Source organism: Pteropus alecto, unplaced genomic scaffold, assembly GCF_000325575.1.
Source record: "Pteropus alecto unplaced genomic scaffold, ASM32557v1 scaffold164, whole genome shotgun sequence".
In the NCBI taxonomy this organism is placed as follows: Eukaryota; Metazoa; Chordata; class Mammalia; order Chiroptera; family Pteropodidae; genus Pteropus; species Pteropus alecto.
The window spans coordinates 10,738,458-10,756,433 of record NW_006439568.1 but is presented as its reverse complement, the minus strand read 5'-3'; positions in this window follow the sequence as shown (position 1 = coordinate 10,756,433).

The following is a 17,976-nucleotide window of genomic DNA, read 5'->3' as shown; positions in this document are numbered from 1 at the left end:
GACTTGGGGGCAGGACTTCATTTCACTTTAAATGCTGAAAATTTAACATCCTAGTTGAGATATGTAGTGTAAAATACACACTGGATTTTGAGAGCTTAGTACAAAAAAATTAAAGCATTAATATTTTCAATAATTTTCAAATTATATGTTGACATGATAAAATTTTGAATATATTGGGTTAAATAAAATATATCATTAAATTAATTTCTCCTGATTATTTTTTTTACTTTTTTAATGTGGCTAGTAGAAAATTTTAAATTACATATGTAGCTCTCATTACATTTCTATGGACAGCTCTGCTATAGATAATGAGAAGACATTTTATTCAAGAGAGACATTTTCAGATAAGTTTTACAAAGAAAATGTCACATCAATGTGGAGAATAAATTTAGCATGTATGACAGACATTAGAGGCTAAATGACCACTTATGAGGTTGCTGTAATTGTTCAGGTGAGAGAAAATAAGGGGTCTGGATAAAACAAGAAGGAATAAATTTTCAAAAATATATAAGAAATATAACAGAGGACTGGTGATGAAATGGGTAAAATAGAGATTAAGGCATATAAGACTAGAAGAGATTTTCAATAAGGTAGGGATCAGAGAGTTTATGGAATGCTGCAGAAAACACTGAAATGCTGTTCTAATTGTCCCCATCATTAGCTTTACTTATTATTTCTTTCCTAAACTATTATGAAACTTCTTTTCTCAGTCTTCAGGTTTCAATACCTAGGAAATCCATAGTTGAGTTTCAATGAAACCCTAAAATTATATGCAAAAAATTGTGGATGTGGGTGTATGTGCAATGCTGTGCATTTTGCTACGGATAAGTGCCATAGCTTTTAGCAAATTCTAAAATGGACCCCTAAAAAGGAAGCCTAAATGTTAATGTTCTAGGATGCATGTAAATTAAGAAATTTCATTAGAGACAAAAATTAAAACACAGTCTTGGAGAATATCCACATTTATACAAGGAAGAGTTATAACGTAGAAGTAGACTAAGCGCCCCCTCCCCAAAATGCAATTGAAAAATAGAAGGCAGTTTTCATAGGTTTTTAACATATATTTGAAAGACTTGAATTGAGTGTTTGCTAGCTGGAATACTTAATTGTTTGTGAAAATGGTTCTCATGAAAATATCTTTTGCATCATGCTCTTTCTTGAATATCTAAGATGCAGTATCTGCTAGGGTATCTGTATCTGGAATTAAGATCTCCATTTTTAAATAGCATTTCCTGCCCTGAAGCTGAGAACTGTCTGGCTGGAACATCTGTGAGATAATCGGCTACTACTCTCTAGCTATCTCGATGGCCTGGTATCCTGGGAGTTGGAGCTGGTCATTTCAAAACAATGCAGAGACTGACTTGTACCCCTCTGGGCAGCTGAGAATTTAAATGGATTTCAGGTGCTGAGGTAGTATCACTTACCATTGAAGACTTATAACAAGAACAAGCTTCAGACTTGGGAAAATTCAAAGAAAACAGATCTAATCATGATAAGCCAAGCCATCGCCTTGTAACTACAGCCCCGGCAAACTGTATGGATCGCTTTGGATCGACATGATATATTCACCATAATGCACTTATTAAATAATTAGTCTAGATCCAAGAAGAGGCAACACAGTTTTATTCAACACAGCTTTTCCCAAAATGCTTGCTCAAGCTTAAGAATCCAAAGGAGCTCTCTGCCATTGTGTAGGTTTGTGGCAGATGTTTGGTGTGGTGTAGACTGGCAGTTTACAGAAGGAGCATAGGTCTATGAAAGTAAGGAAAGGATGGAAGCCAGGGACTTTGGTCTGGGACCCTGATCTACGATCACCAGGCATGTCCTCTCAGAGCTTCACCCTTCATCTTTGCACTGAGATTAGACGAGGGGATACTGAATTTGTTTTTTTTCCCCTGACTTTCAATGATTTGATATCAGGACACTCTTACCAACAACAACAACAACAACAACAAAATGATTATTTTTTTTAAATTATGCATGACTCAGGTCCTGCCTTAACTAGTTTAAAAGTGAGTGCTGTACTCTAATATTAGTTCTAGTTCTAGTTTGGAGATTATAGATAGATAAATGTTTTGTGTTTTATTCTCAATTGGCGTCCAAAATTGAATTTCTCATCACTTATGCAAATCATAGGAAGAAAGAAAAATAAATCATGTTTTTTAAAATCCTTCAGTATCAGATAACCATAAATATTTAGTAAAAATTTTTATTGTTTCCACATGTTCATAGTTTATTTTCAACTGTAAGTGTATATGTATTATTTTTAAATTTACCTCCTAAACTTATGATAGACTTTTTATTCAAAATGCTTATTTTGTACAAATTATTTTAATTTCTCTAATTTAAGTCATAAATGCAAGCGCTTGGTAGAGGTAACATTTTATATTATTAGGCCCCACATATTAGAGAATCATTATGGCAAGCATATTACAGGTATTATATTAATTACTCACAACTAGTAGATAGCACTTCCCTTACTTAACATGCGAGAAAATTTAAAGACTAAATAAGCTGTCTGATGTTAAAGAACAGATAAGTTGCATTACCAGGATGTGAATAAAAATCTGTGTGACTCACCTCCTATGACCTTTTCATTTGGCCATTCTGCCTCTCCTACGTTACTGGCTCTGTTTTTCTCATCTGTCATTCCATAGGCAATTAAACATTGAATATAACCTGAGCTTTATCTCTAGGGATGGCATAAGAGCTTCCTTTATGGTCTTTGAACAAGACCTTTATTAAATTACACAAATATTGATTTTTGTGGGGGAAAAAAGTTAATATTTACCAGCATTTGAAATGTTCCAATTTTTACATAATCAGGAAAGAATTTAGGAGAAAAATTGGAAAAATCAGAAGTTTCTCGAGTCCATTTACTATAATGATGACCAAAAATCATTCAACTTCAGCTTGAATCGTTTCAGTGACAGGTGAGGAATTCATTTCAACACGGTAATTTCTAGGTTTTTAGAAGTTATACCTACATCCTACCTAGATCCAGACATCAACTAATCCCTCCATATGCTTAGATTGCTTAGAAGCAATTGAAACTCAGTATATTTCAAAGTAAACTCATTATCTTCATGTCTGCTCTTCTTCTAGTGTTGCCTATGTCAGTAAATGATACCTTCAACCACATAATTTCTCAAGAAAGAAGTGTTCATTTTTCACTTCTTACTCAATTCTCCTAAGAAAATACCAAATCTTCTTGTTGGTTCTACCAAGCCTTTGATTTTATCTATTCTTCATTGTTTCTAATACCATCATCTCATAGCTGTTTTTTTTCAACTGTCTCTTAATTGATTTCCTTTCAGGTATAGATAGTCCAACTCCTTGGGAATTTTCCAATAAAATAAGTAAAAAATCAATCCACTTCGTGTATGGTTATTAAATGACAGAAATGACAGTACTCCCAGCCTATATATACTTGATATCTCCTGTATTCATCCAATATCAGTTGACTCTAATGTAGTTGCCAAATATTTTGAAGCTAGTATTTACTAAATATATGTTTAAGCCAATTCACATGAGAGACCCTTTCATTTGATTTTAAAGAACAAAATGTAAACAATAATCAAAGACAAAATTCTATCAAATACAATTCTGTTTGAATTACACTCCTCCCCCCGCCCCCCAAGGAAGCATATTCTTTCATCCATCTCTTTTTAAGATTTGAGATTTATCAACTATTGCTACAGGATTTTGCAGCTGTATTTTTTAAGTCTATTAATTTTAACGGAAATCAAAATAACAATGAGTAAATCCATTTCATCAGTGCCATTATCCTCATCCCCATTCCTGCAAGAATCAGTCTTTATAACTGAAAGGAGAGATGGTAGAAAGGATTTTGCCTCAAATATTTAGAAACTTGTATGAAAGCAATTGTTGAAAATTGAGTATCCCCAAAAGTCACTTTAGGGCTTAACTAGAGAGGGCAACATTCATAGAGAACAGCCCTGTTAGTGTTCCAAACACACCATTCTTTCCTATAATATCTTTTCTGCAAATCTGTTAGGAAGAATTCCACAATCGACTTTTCTGTCTCACCAATAGATGAATGTCCTCAGTGGCAGACATCATGTCTTTATCTTTGCATCATTAGTGTCCAGCACACTGGTTAGCCCAGAGAACATAAACAAAAATTGTTCTTTGAACTGAACTGAACTTCTGTCTGTATCTCAAAGCATCAACCAGGGAGCTAGTTTGAAGATTCGGACTAGCATGGACATCTTTTATCTGATAAAGCTGACTCAGACCTAAGGCACCACCTTAGGAGGTGAATACACGGAGTTTGGATAAAGGAAGGGAACAGCTGCCAAACCTGCCTGGACATGAAATCAACCCTGGGAATTCACGGAATGCAGGGGGCTTGAGCGGAACCTCTTTCGTGTCTATAATCAAACAGAATAACTGGACATTCTAAGCAACCTTCCCTAAACTCAAATCTGCATATCAATTCACTATGTAGTTTTAATTTTTAAGTTCTGCTTCTCTCATTTTTTTTTCAGATTTAATTTCCAATTCTTCAGCTGCCCTCATGTAACATTTCAAATTGCTAGCCCCTGTCCAACATCTTGTGGTGAAAAATATTACTATATGCTTTATACAGTAACTTGGGAGAAGGAAATTTCACTCCAATTTCTGACTTAATTTCTAAAAAGAAATTAGGTTTAAAAATAGAAGGTATTGTTAATAAAATATTTAACTTTAATATTTTAAATAATTTCATAGTTTTACATCTTTCATCTCTCCCCACCACAACTGAACAAACAATGCCCATCCATTTTTTTTCCCCAAATGTAGTTATAAGAGACAACCAAAACACACATTTAGAGAGCGTCTGACAGCTCAAGGGAGTAAAGGCATATGAGAGTTTTTTGTAGTTAGGAATAGTCAGTTGAGAAGTTCACTTTAAAGTTGCTGTAATTTCAGCAGACTTGGTAGGTTGCTGGTTACCCATATGAATAAGAAGAATCACAAGCAATAAACCAGGGTAGCTACAGCTCAATGTTCTCAGCCAAGAAACCTTTTAGAAATCCCCAGACGTGCTCTATGAAAATGCCACCCTTAAATAGACACCAATCCTAGAAAGCACAAATGCCAGATCATAGCAGTGTCTGTCAGCTAAGAACATCTTGTCCCATACCTCTCTCTGCCTTCAACCTTAATCTCAGAGGAGCCAGGAGGCAGCCTCAAATAGAATGGGGAAATATGCAGGAAGAGACACACAAAGGGGAGAAATCGAGAAGTTATCCATAACCCTCTCTGCCACTGCCAGCATCCTACCTAACATACACCAGAGCTCAAGGAGGGTAGGTGTCAAGTTTAAGAGCAGTTTATGATATTGATTTTTATATGGCTCTGAACCAAAATGAGATTATGTCTTTGTCCAGAACTTACTGAAGTTTTATCATTGGAAAATCACCAAAAAAAGTAACTGGACATGTCCTAAATTTTTCTCATGGTACAGAAAAGTATTTGTCTCACCGAGCAAGTTTGAATAGGTCCTAAAAATAAAGAATAAAGTTTTTGTTTTTTAATGATTGTCTCCTTCTGTCAATTTCTATTCTTTCTATCGAATGATTTTGATAATGGTGATGTTCAAAGGCACAGAGGTATACAAGAATAAGAAAGGCCCTCTTGAGTAACTAGCAGATCCATATAAATGAAATCTTCATAAAATCTATCAAAGTTCAGAATTGAGGTATGTCTCTTAGTGGGCTTAGATATGTCTGGGAATATCTAGAAATTCAGGCTAGCCTCGCACTACACTGTCGTTTGCCTAATTACCACACACCATCTCTTTCTCCAAACAGAATCCCACTTTTCCCGATGTCCATTCCTTCTGCACGTATTCCTACATTCATAGGCAACTAAACACATCCGATGTACCAGGTAAGCCCAAGTCAATCAGGGGAATCCAAATCCCTTGGCTGTTATAGCTTTACAGTTAGCTAATTTGCAGTGGGTTGTAAGGAAGGGTCTTTGGAGGGAAGAGTACTAAGGAAGATTTTCTCACTTTGGAATTGTTGTCTATGGATACTGAAAACTGATTATCTTACCTCTCTACTAGTGGTGACCCATACAAAATGTGTGTTGACTAGGCTCCGATGAACTCTGGCTTGCTTCTAAGTCTTGGTCTCTCTAAGTGACTATTTCTTTTTCCATTGTTGATATATTTTATATTATTGTTGTTAGATCAATTACCCCCTATCTAAGGAGGAGGAGGCATGTGAGATCATTGAGAACTCTACCTCCCATAAGCATTTGGAAGGCTACTCCTTTGAACTAGTCCAGAAGTAGGCCACAGGAGACTGAAAGAGAGTCCTGGAAAATCTGTACCATGTAACAGCACCCAGGATTCAAGTAATGTACATGGAAGTCAGATAGTCACAAGTTCTCTTTCCACACAGGAAGAACAGCTTTCTATTGAGAACTAACCATGTTCAGGCACACTTGTTAGATATTGAGCAGATAAGTCCTTGCTTCCGTGTTGCTGGCTATTCTACCTGTTTGATTAGAAGTATGCAATTCTAATGTTTAAATATATAATTGCCTAATAAACAATTAAATCTACTAGAAAATATTATGTCAAATTGCAATAAGCACAAAAAGGTGGGTGTATGGTAACATGGGTACCATTTGCATGGAGAGGTGAGAAGGCCTCTCAGATAAAGTGTCATTTTAACAGGAACCTGACAGAAGCCAAGGGGTGAGCCAGGCTGATAGAAAGAAAAGATTCCAGGCAGAAGGTATAGCAAGTGCCAGAGCTCTGAAGTGAGAGAAGGCTTGGGACATTCATAACCCATAGGAGTTCAGTGTGGCTGAAATGGAGCGAGGTGGGGTTGGAGGAAGTGGTGGAAGAAGTCGTTGACAGACTGGGTCAGGCGGATAGTGATGAGGAGGGAAAAATTCAGACCTCGGAGAGCTATGAGGATCGTAGTCAACTCTTTAAATTTTTCATCGGAATGAAACAAGAAACCATTAGCAAATTTTGAGTGGAAGATAGGTATGATCCCGCTTAGGCATTAAAATAAACAGCCTGGAAGCTATGCCACAAATAGTTTGTAGAGCAGCAAGGTGGAAACAAGGAAAAGAGTTAGGAAGCAACAGCAATAATTCTGTCACAAAATGAAAGGGCTTAGATGAGAAAAGCAGTGGTGAAAGGTGAGAAGTATTTTGATAGTGGTTATATCTAAAAGCAAAAATGACAGGATGTAATGATTGATTGGATGTGAAGTATGACAGAATGAAAGGAATCTAAGGTGACTGAGATTTTTGACATGAGTAACTGAAGAATGGATCTGCTACATTCTGAGATAGGACAGATTAGGAGAGCAGCAGGTGGAAGATAAAGAGAAATTCAGAATTTGTTCTTGAACTTGTTAATTCGTGATGCTTATTAGATATTCAAGTGGTGATGAATGTACAAGTGTGAACTGAAGGTGAGCAGTCTATGCTAGAGATAAAAATATTTGGAGCCATTAGCTTTACATAGTTAAAAGCCTTAGGTGTAAATAAGATCACTTTACTTACAAAATAAATATAGATAGAGAATAATAAAGGTCCAAGGACTGAGCTCTGAGGAATCCAATGTTTAAAGATCATAAGGCTGAGAAAGGGAATCTTAGTAAAGTATCAAGAAAATGGAACCCTGGAGGCCATGTGAAAAAAGTGTTTGAAGAGGAGAGTGATAAACTATGTCAAATGCATCTGATAAGTTCATTCACATGGGACTGAGAAATGGCCACTGACTATTACATTACATGGACACTACTGATTAATGTCTGGTAGTTTTAGTTCAGAGGCAGGAAGAATTTGGCTTGGAATGAATTCAGGACGAATTTGAAAGAGACACGCTGGCAGTAACACCTATTGTAAAGTCACAGTATGGTGACTATATTTTCCTAACAAAAATTCAGGATACATGGTTTCATATATCATCTGTTAGGAGTCAGGATATTTAAACTTAAAAGTGTTTCAGCAAAACCAAGACCTACACTGGTAAGTTACAACGCAAGTACATTTACACTTAACTTTCCTTTTATAGAGCAAAGTCAGTGTAACTTTATCTTCACAAATTCTCAGTTCTAAAGACAGCTTGTCACAGCAGGCATCCTACAGTGGATTGATAAATGTCTATCAAAAGCGGTAGTCCCTGTATGATTTAGTAGGATGTTTCCTGAAGCATAAGGCCACATACTATTTCTAAATTTAAAATACCCTACATATGATGTTTATGCAAGTGTGCATACTACATTTTCTCCCCATGAATAATGCATATCCTATGCAACTTGAGTCCAAAATAAGAAAAAATGCTAAACATTTAATAATCTACATTAAATACAGGAATGAAACTGCTGTGCTTAATAATATAAGCCTTGAAATAAACAGAGTTACTGGGTTAATTACATCCAGAAAAAAAATAAGGTCAAATCATTTTCTCCATCTCTCTTGTTATTTTTTTTTCCTGGCATTCCTTACCATAATTGTTTAAATAAGTGAATCTGCTTTAAAACCATAAGGCAAAGTTTATTTTTTGAGCACTGGATAATAAGTGGGTCATTCTAAAACAATGTTAAAAGGTGGAGACAGTGGGAAGTGTACGCACCAGGAACCAAGAGATGCAAATATGGTTACAACACATATGACTAATGATTTTCCGCTTCGAACAAGTCAGGCACCCTCAGTACAGTCTAGATCATATGAAAATGATCTTATAAAAATTTATATTAAGAAGAATTACTTAAGGATTACTTATGACTGATTATTTTAATGAACTGATTAACTTCTCAGCTAGAGCTCAATAATATATGCTAGCTACTAATTAAATAGTCCTTGTCCTCACTGTTTTTAGAGAAATCTCTCGATTCAGCTGTCAGGACACCAGGGATTGAGTTTTAGCTCTATGATATACTAGTAAAGAGACATTTTGTGGGTTATGTAAGCTTGAGTCTTAGTTATACCATCCATACATTAATAACATCATAGTTGTTATTATTGTGTGTGTTCGAGACAGAGAGAAAGAGACTTAAGAGATATGTTCTATAGTCAATTTCTTCTTGTGTCCTCAGACGCTTCATGGCCCTTTATCTTCAATTTCTTTCTCTCTTCTGCTCAAAGTACTTTGATCTCTCCCTTGGCCATGTACACTCATATCTCTACCACCCTTTGTTTCCTTCCTCACCTTTAGAGCCAATTTTTAAAAGAGTTGTCCATATATTCCTCTTTGTCTGTCTGTCAGTCTGTCTGTCTAGCTATCTTTTTCTTTCATTATTTTCTATATGATTCTTTACAGGTAACTACGAATCAATCTTCATCAATAGAAATTTATTAATATTAACTCAACACTTTTTCTCTCATATTTCTATTTCCTAGAATATATATCGTTTCTTATCGGTCAGGTCATAAACCTTGGAAAATAATCCCAACACGTCCCCATCCCCCACCCCACTACGGTAAATATGTGACCAAGTACTACTGATTCCACCTCGAAGCACTCTATTCACTCTGCTCTAATGTCATAGTTATATTGACTTATATCCTCATTTTTTGTCTGAACATCCCCAATAGCCTCCTAACTGAGCTCCTTGCAAGCATTCTTGCCCCTGCCCAATGTATTGTCTATGTGAAGCCAGAGTAATGTTTCAAAATGGAATCCCATCATGTCTTCGTCCTTCTTAAGACCTTTCAGTGGCTCCATATTTCTTATTTCCCTATTTCCTTAAGATAGAATCTACATGTCATGAGATTAAGTTTGATTTTCAAAGTCAATTTTGATCTAGATGATACTGATCTCTCAACCCTTACCACTCTACTCCTGTAAGCTACACACCAACGATTTAATTTTTTTTTTTTTTTTAACATATACCATGTTCACCCATCTCTAGATTTTCACATTTGATTATCTTCCCAGGCAGACTTCCATTACCCCAAATTTGGAACAAGTGCCCACATCCTGAAATTTTCTCCCAGTCAGTACATCCCCCAGTGTAGCCCTTTCCATACTATGATGATATTGACCATTATACTCTGAGATCCATGTCAATATACCTGTTGAGTTTAAGTTAGATAACTCAGAATTATCATAATGCTTGGCACTTAGTAACAGATCAATTAAAAACTCTGGGAAAGAACTGTGTAAATTGTTAAGCATTACATAATTGAATGAAATATTACTTTATTGAAATTCTTATAAAAAATAGACAATTTAAATTTTATTACATCTACTGCCTTACGATTTATTTTATTTACATTTATGTTTGTGGAGGAGCAAGTATTTACTCAATTTACGAAAAAAAACTGTAACTCAAAGATGCTTCTTTTCTGGTTTTGTCTGTTGAAATTACAATTATACTGCCATTATATGAAACATCTTTTTATTCATGATTTACAAGATACACAAAAGTGTGCTTCTTTTTTTAGATCAATCTGAAAATATAGGCATATCTTGTTTTATTACAATGAATAATGTAATGATGGGCTTCTATTAAGTTTAATATATCTTTTTAAAAGAATAGTTCATATAAACAAGGAAGAAATCACAATTTTCAAAAATCCTGAGGCAAATTCTTTTAAAAAAGGGATAATCTGTCAACAAATAATCAGCCTCAATTTCAGTTTGGTGAAAAAAAATTTCTCTATTTTCTTTTCCCAAGGAAATTCCAATCTATATTGCCACACACACACACAAAAAAAATCATTAGTGACTTGGTTTATGATAGAAAATAAGCACAAACATAATTAGCTACTACATAAGTTTAAAATATATGCCTAAATACATCATTTAATAAGTTGCTGCAAGCTACTGAAAGCTCTTCTAGAAGCCTTTAAAATGTTATAGTTCTTCATAAAATCCTTTCTTCTTAGGGAGTTATTTAAACTATGCTCATATAATTTGCCTAAAAACTACTCATTTGGATTTTGGAAGGCACCGTTAACTCAAAAGTGGATATTTAATTTAACCACTGCCTCATCAAATGCATTTTTCTTCTGAAGCTATCAAAAAACAAAACAAACAAACAAAAAAAACTGAAGTCATAATCTAAATGGTAGTGTTTTTTGTCATCTACTGTTGAATAATGAACAATCCCTAAATTTAGTGGCTTCAAACAACAGTAATTGTTTCTTGTGACTCTGTGAGTTGACTGGAATTGGCTGGAATGCTCTTTGGTAACTAAGTCACTCATGGGACTGCATTCAACTGGTTGCTCAGCCATGGCCAGAACATCTAAGATGGCCTCCCATGATCTCTCTGCACGTTGTCTTCGCGTCACTCGATAGCCCAGTCCAAGCTTCTTTACAGCAGAGCGTCTGGCTCTGAGAAACAAGCCCTAACATTCAAGTGCTTTATCAAGTTTCTACTATATCACACTTGCAAATGCTCTGATGGCCAAGCCTACTGCCAACATGAGAAAAAACTACACAAGGTGGTCCTTGGGGCCACCAATGTAATTCTACCATAGACAGTTAACTTTGTATACTTACGTTGCCTGACCATGTATTGAAAGTCAAATCTCAACCCTCTACCAGCTTCTATACAAACCTCATTTAATCAAAAGAACCTTAAAATGTAAGACGCTTTCTTCCTATAGTCTTATCCTACAAATTAAGAATTAAAAACGTTGAAGTCTATATTTATAAAGAAGAGGTTTTTTTTTTTTTAATATTGATTTGCATTTAATTTTCTTTATAGTCCTGAAGGTTCATACATCATTCCATCTGTGTCCTAGAACTCTATTTTAAAATGTGGATTTTACCAGTCTTTGAATTATTTTCATTTTGACAAGTAAGTTTATGTGGTATAATATTCCTTAATATTGGCTTAGAGAAAAAAAATTAACGTTTACCTTCATTTAGAAATCATAGTAGCATATTCCCTATTTGGAAGAAACTTTCTATGTCCAGAGTCATGGCCTTATTATACAACCTTTCCCAGGCTGGATATACAACTGGACTGAGGTTTTGTCAGTTAGAACACTTCTCCTTCATTTAGAAGTATGATCATCTTGAAATTCAGAGTTGGAAGACCAAAGAAAATACCAGCTGAGTTGTTTCTCTTTTATCATTTCAACAGTTCCTGGGATTTCCGATAGTCTTCTCATGTAAATAAAAGATTCTTTTAAGGTTCTATGCTACCCTTATCTCAGCCCCTCTGAAAATGAATCATTAAAGACTGAAATGAGAGTAGGAGAGGTTTCTGAAGGTTACTGAGTTACCTTACTTCTCCTTTGGTTCTATAATCACCAGAAATTAATGCCACATACTCCATCATCCAAAATGGGCTTCAATATAGAAAATCGAGAAGCTTGTGACCTCAAAATAATCCCATTCCATCTTTGGCTAGCTTTTCCTTTTAGAATTTTCCTGATTATGATGAGACAAAACTATATTCCTACACAACTAGTACACATTTGTTGGAATTTTAATCCCAGGACCACACAAAACAAGTCTAATCTACCATCCATGGTTTCTCTGTTCAACAAAGGTCCCCATTACCTAGACTAGTAGCTGATACATAGTAGGTACTCATGAATGTTTGTCAGACAGAGATTAAAACACAGAGATAGACAGACACAAAAACAGAGAAAAGGTTCATAATTATCGAATGCTTACAACATGTTAAAGATTGTAGTAACCTCCTTAAATGCTGTGCGTTATCTCATTTGAACACATTTATCAAATTTCTTCCTCCCTGTGCTCCAACATTTCATCTCCAGCACTAAACAGCCACAGGTCCTTCAATCATTCCAAATGTAACCTTATTGTGATGGGTTGAATTATGATCCCCAACTTATGCGTTGAAGTCCTAACATTCCAGTTTCTCAGAATGTGGCCCTGTTTGGAAAGTGTCTTTACAAATGTAACCTGTCCTTGGAGTGGACCTCAATACACCAGTCTTTATAAAAAGGGGAAATTTAGACACAGAGACACATACAGGGAAAATGATGGGAAAAGACAAAAGGCTTGCCCACCTACAAGCCAAGAAGAAAAACCTGAAATAGATTTTTCCCTCACTGCCCTCAGGAACAACGAACCCTTGTCAACATCCATACTTTAGACTTTCAGTATGCAGACCTGTAAGATAATAAATTTCTGTTACTAAATCCACCTAGCTTGTGGTGCTTTGTTACAGTCACTCTAGAATGTTAATAAGCTGGTCTTCTTATAATTTGGGTCCACACTCCTGAGAATAATAATGATAATATGATATCTAGCATTTATTTAGTACAAGAACTTTGCAAATATTAGACCATTTAATACTAAAAAGATAAGTGCAAAGAAGATATTATTTATCTCTATTCTACAGATGAAGAAATGGAAGTACAAAGAGGCTTAGAGATTTGCCTAGTGTCTTATTAGTAAGTAGCAGAGCCAGGGTTTACACCAGATTCCAAAGTCGCTGTATTTAATCGCTACTTTGTACCGCTCTTGTTTGATTGCAATCTTCTAAAATTATGGTGTTTAGAAATGAGCATGGTACTTCATTTGTAGCTCTTACCTCTCCTGTCACTTACCTGTACTTACCTCTCCTGTCACTTAACTAGGACTCCAATCTATTCATTAACTTTTCTATGTATTTCCTAAATAATCAGGAATTTAATACATATATTTTCATAAAAGAACCAGAACTCTGAAGAATTTCTAAATTTTCCTCTACAATCCCTGGCCCTTTTTAATTTAACACATTTTATTGCACTAATTTTAAGCATACAGATTATGAGAAATTACATAGAGAATTTTAATTTATCAAGTAATGTCTACAATACTAATTTAATGATCTGCAATCCTTTGGAGTGATTCTTCTGTTACTCCATCATAATCTAGGTGGACGGACAGTCAAGTGGACCTCACCCCACAGAATGTTACCCAAACCAGGATAATCTCTTTCTTGTCTGAAATGTAATTCTTAGAGGAAAAAAGATGCAAGGACAGAATATGGTTGAAAATAGGCTAAGGTGAATACAGAGCCTTAAATTATGGCCCAGGTGTTTCTGCTACTGAGTTACTAAAGCTGTTCTGGATTTTGTTTAGGGTTTGGTTTTTCACGATGTCCTTTTCTGTGATTTATCTAACATTGATACAATAAACTATTTAGTATTATTAAACAAATTAATTAGGAAATAAAGAAATAGAAAGAATATAGTTAGAATTGGGAGGGTCTTCACAGTGTCCTAGGGGGAAAAAAATAGTGGAAGGTAAAATAGCCTGACACTTTGGTTCATTAATTGGTCAGAATATAAGAAATCTAGAAATCTGATAAACTGCTTAGAAGTACGATCTTGGATACTAAAGTTACCTATTAGAAAGTGGGTATCTCCAATCAATATCAATGATTTTTCCTGATGTTGTTCCATCTCTAATAAAATGTAAATAATATTTTAAATTCCCAATCTTCTCTTTGCCTAGACATCAAAATAACAACAGCTTTAATTCAGAATTATATATCTGAATATACAATAGAATATCCTAATATTAGTAGGAGAAATTGGATAGAATTATATGAATTTACCTTTAAACTGTTAAACAGACTTCTGTTAATTAGACGTGAGTTCTTACTCTCTTCTTGAAAACTTGACCTAAAATATTCTACACTCTGAGTCTAAAACATAGTGATCTCTTTAGACAGTGTCACCTGTCACTGACACAGAATCTTCTTCACCTTGATTTTACAATTTCAAATGTATCTTATGATTTCTACTTTGGTCCAACACAACTTGCTTCTAGTCTCTTGTGTTTCAGACAATTTTACTCCTTCTTAGTTACTAATCACTGTGTGTCTGAATCTCAGTGGGAACATAGCTCTAACTGCTCATTTGTGTTCTCTTACTCTGAACTATATTCCAACTCTATGAAACATCTTCATAGTGACGTAGCAGGATTGTCCTGAGCTATTTCCTCTGGGACAGAAAATCACCTAAGAATCACACTTTATTTGCAAGCTTTATCAAGAAATTCACTATAGCATGCTGTTTTGATACTGACATAGAAATAGAAATACAGTGGAGGCTTTTTCACTAAATCCGTGAGGTGACCACATAAAATCAGCCTGCAAAAAATGTGGCCAGAATGTGAGACATGATGAGGTGTGTCCAAGGCTGGGTCTGCCAGGGCACGTCAGGTGGAAAGAAGGCTCTCACTATATCTGTTCTCTACCACAAGGGCACGATTTGTCCCTGTACTGCTGCATAAAAGCAGCCAAAGGAGGCATTTAAGAGTGATATATGAAAAGGGGAATTATAAGGTTTGCATGTTGATATTTTCTGAGAAATTCTAAACTTCAGCAAGTGATGACACTCCATCAATATCCTTCTGTAAAATACATATAGATACTACTGAATAAATATGCAATAAAGTAAAAGTTTTCAATATATACAAACTATGGTAATTAATTTAGGAAAAGGATATCATCTGAAATAAATCAAAAATTAGATGTATTTTTTTCAGGCATAAATATAAGCACAAAGTCACTTTTTTTATTATCTTGCTTAATTCTAGGAGAATATTGTATTTTCAGAAAAACTATGTTTAGATAGGCTCAGGTCACTCTGGCAGTGTTGTTTGCAAAGGAAGAACTAAATGATGGGTGACTACTGAGGGCACTGACATATTCAAGGTGGAAAAGCATCAGTTTGACTACTTGACATCTAGTGCTTTTGTTGCTATTGTTGTTTTTGTTTTTGTTTAAAAAATAATTTTAAAGATAATTAAATAGCACAATTGTCACTCTCAGTCTTCTCACACACGTACAAGTAAAAACAAAAAGCTCCCCTACATTCTGTCCTCATTTTTTTTCCACTCTCTGGACCACAACCAGAGAATCATCCATGTGATCCATTTGGAAGCAGAAATATTGGTAACTAGTAATTACATGCAAAATTCCCATTTTTTTTTTTTTTTTTTAGTTCTACCCTGTTCCCAAAGCCTCTGCCTTCAGAGTCTTTCTTGTCTTTGGAAAGAAAAATAATAATGAGAAGTTTTAGTGCCATTTTCTACTTAAACTGTCATATCTACCCAACTCATATTGTAAAAATCTCATTTCATGGGGGATGTAGCTGTCAAATGAGACAGTGTCTACAAATGTTCATTTGCGGAAAACTTTTAAAGAAATCTTCACTGGATCCAATTCATGGCATTTAGCATTTAATTTATCAAAAAGCTTTTGCTTAGATTTTAACCTTTTTGAGGTGCATGATGAGACAATGTCATCGACTCAATGAAGCATAGCTTCAATATTCATACACAAATTTGTAGGTCTACCTACTTAGAAGTGATGGGCAATTTTCTCAGTGCCAAGCTCTTGATTACAGGCATCATTCCTCCAAATGAACCTTAGAATCATCTAACCACTAAGTTGCCAAGAACAAACTTTCTAATTTAGAATATTTTTCATTTTTAGAAAACACCTCCAATCTGTAATCCTTAGACATAGATATAATCCTCTCCTTACAAATCCTTTTGTGTTTTGCCATTTGCTTAGAGATGTTGATGACTGAAACATTTAATCCAACAATGATGCCTACCAAGAAATTAAGTCTCAGAACCAATTAGCAGGCATCGACAATCACCGGAATGTGGGCTAGTTCACTCTGAAAAATTCTCAGAGGTGAAAAATGTCACTGGTCATTAGAATGAAATAAAAATCAATTACAAGAAGAATCAAAGGTTTCTTATTATAAGAAATATAATTTTAAAAGACTTCTAAAAGCACCAAAATATATAAATGAATGGTATTTTAGTACAGTAAGAATAATCTTTTTTAAATTGACCATCTCATAGGGAAAAGAAAAACCTAAAAGGTTTTATGTAATCTAAATAAAGCCTGCACTTAAAAGAATTATGATCTTCATTTAATTATACAAAGTTGTGAGAATGTGCTAGTTTGTTTATAAGAAAGCTATTATTCATTACAAAGTTAGGGAAACATTTATGTCTGATAAACTGCATAAATGTTCATGTACGATTGTGAGAAAATTATTTAATCTCTATGTGCCTCAGTTTCATCATCTATAATTGAAATTATAATATATTCACGCCACGGACTTTCTTAGAATAAAGTTAATATATGTAAAACAGCGTTTGGTACATAGTAAGTTCCTTATAAGTATGTTTATTGATATTAATTATGTTAGTATTCATATTATTAAGTAGCTGTGCATTTAACAAGTAATATTGAACAACTTCTTGTGCCATGCTCTGTTCAAAAGCTGACAACTCAGTGCTGAACAAGATACACAAACTTCCTACTCTCATGTGGCCAACATTCTATAGTGAGGATAAGTTTCCTTTTTAAAATCTACACAGAAGCTATTCCTCATAGGGATAGAGAGGGTTCTTTCTATCAAAAGCAGCTCCTTAGAAGTCCTATCTTTACCACAAACAGTGAACATGGGAAACTCTTGTGTGTAACCAGAAAATGTTATAGGACTTTTCAACGGTGTTGATCTTCAAAAAATAAATGAATAAATAAAAGGTCTGGTTTGTAGCATTTGCCAGTTCCTGTGGTGTAAATACTCTCAGCATGGCTAATTTCTAGCAGTCATTGTGACAGTAGTGAAAGTTAGAGGTAAAAAGAGATACATCATGACATACCATTATGCAGCATTTCCAAAATAGAGGTATGATATATGAAAATACTCTCAAGAGATAATAATAAATTTAGTAAAAATAAATTATGAAGTGATAAGTTTTGAGTTCTTACAAATTTTGTTTTTATCATAATTTATTTAGCTGTACTTTTACATAATTTCATTTTTACTAATGGCTATTTTTAACAACCGGCTCACAAAATTCCTTATAATTTAACAAATGACTCTTGTGAGCTACAGCACACCACTATTTCCCAAGCACAATCCTACCAAAAGGAGAATTTTCAGCATCTGTTATTTTATTATATAACTGAGCAAGGTAAAGTAGATAGTCAACATTTGGAGAGACTTCCTTGTTGGAGAGTCTGAATTTTGAAAAAGCACA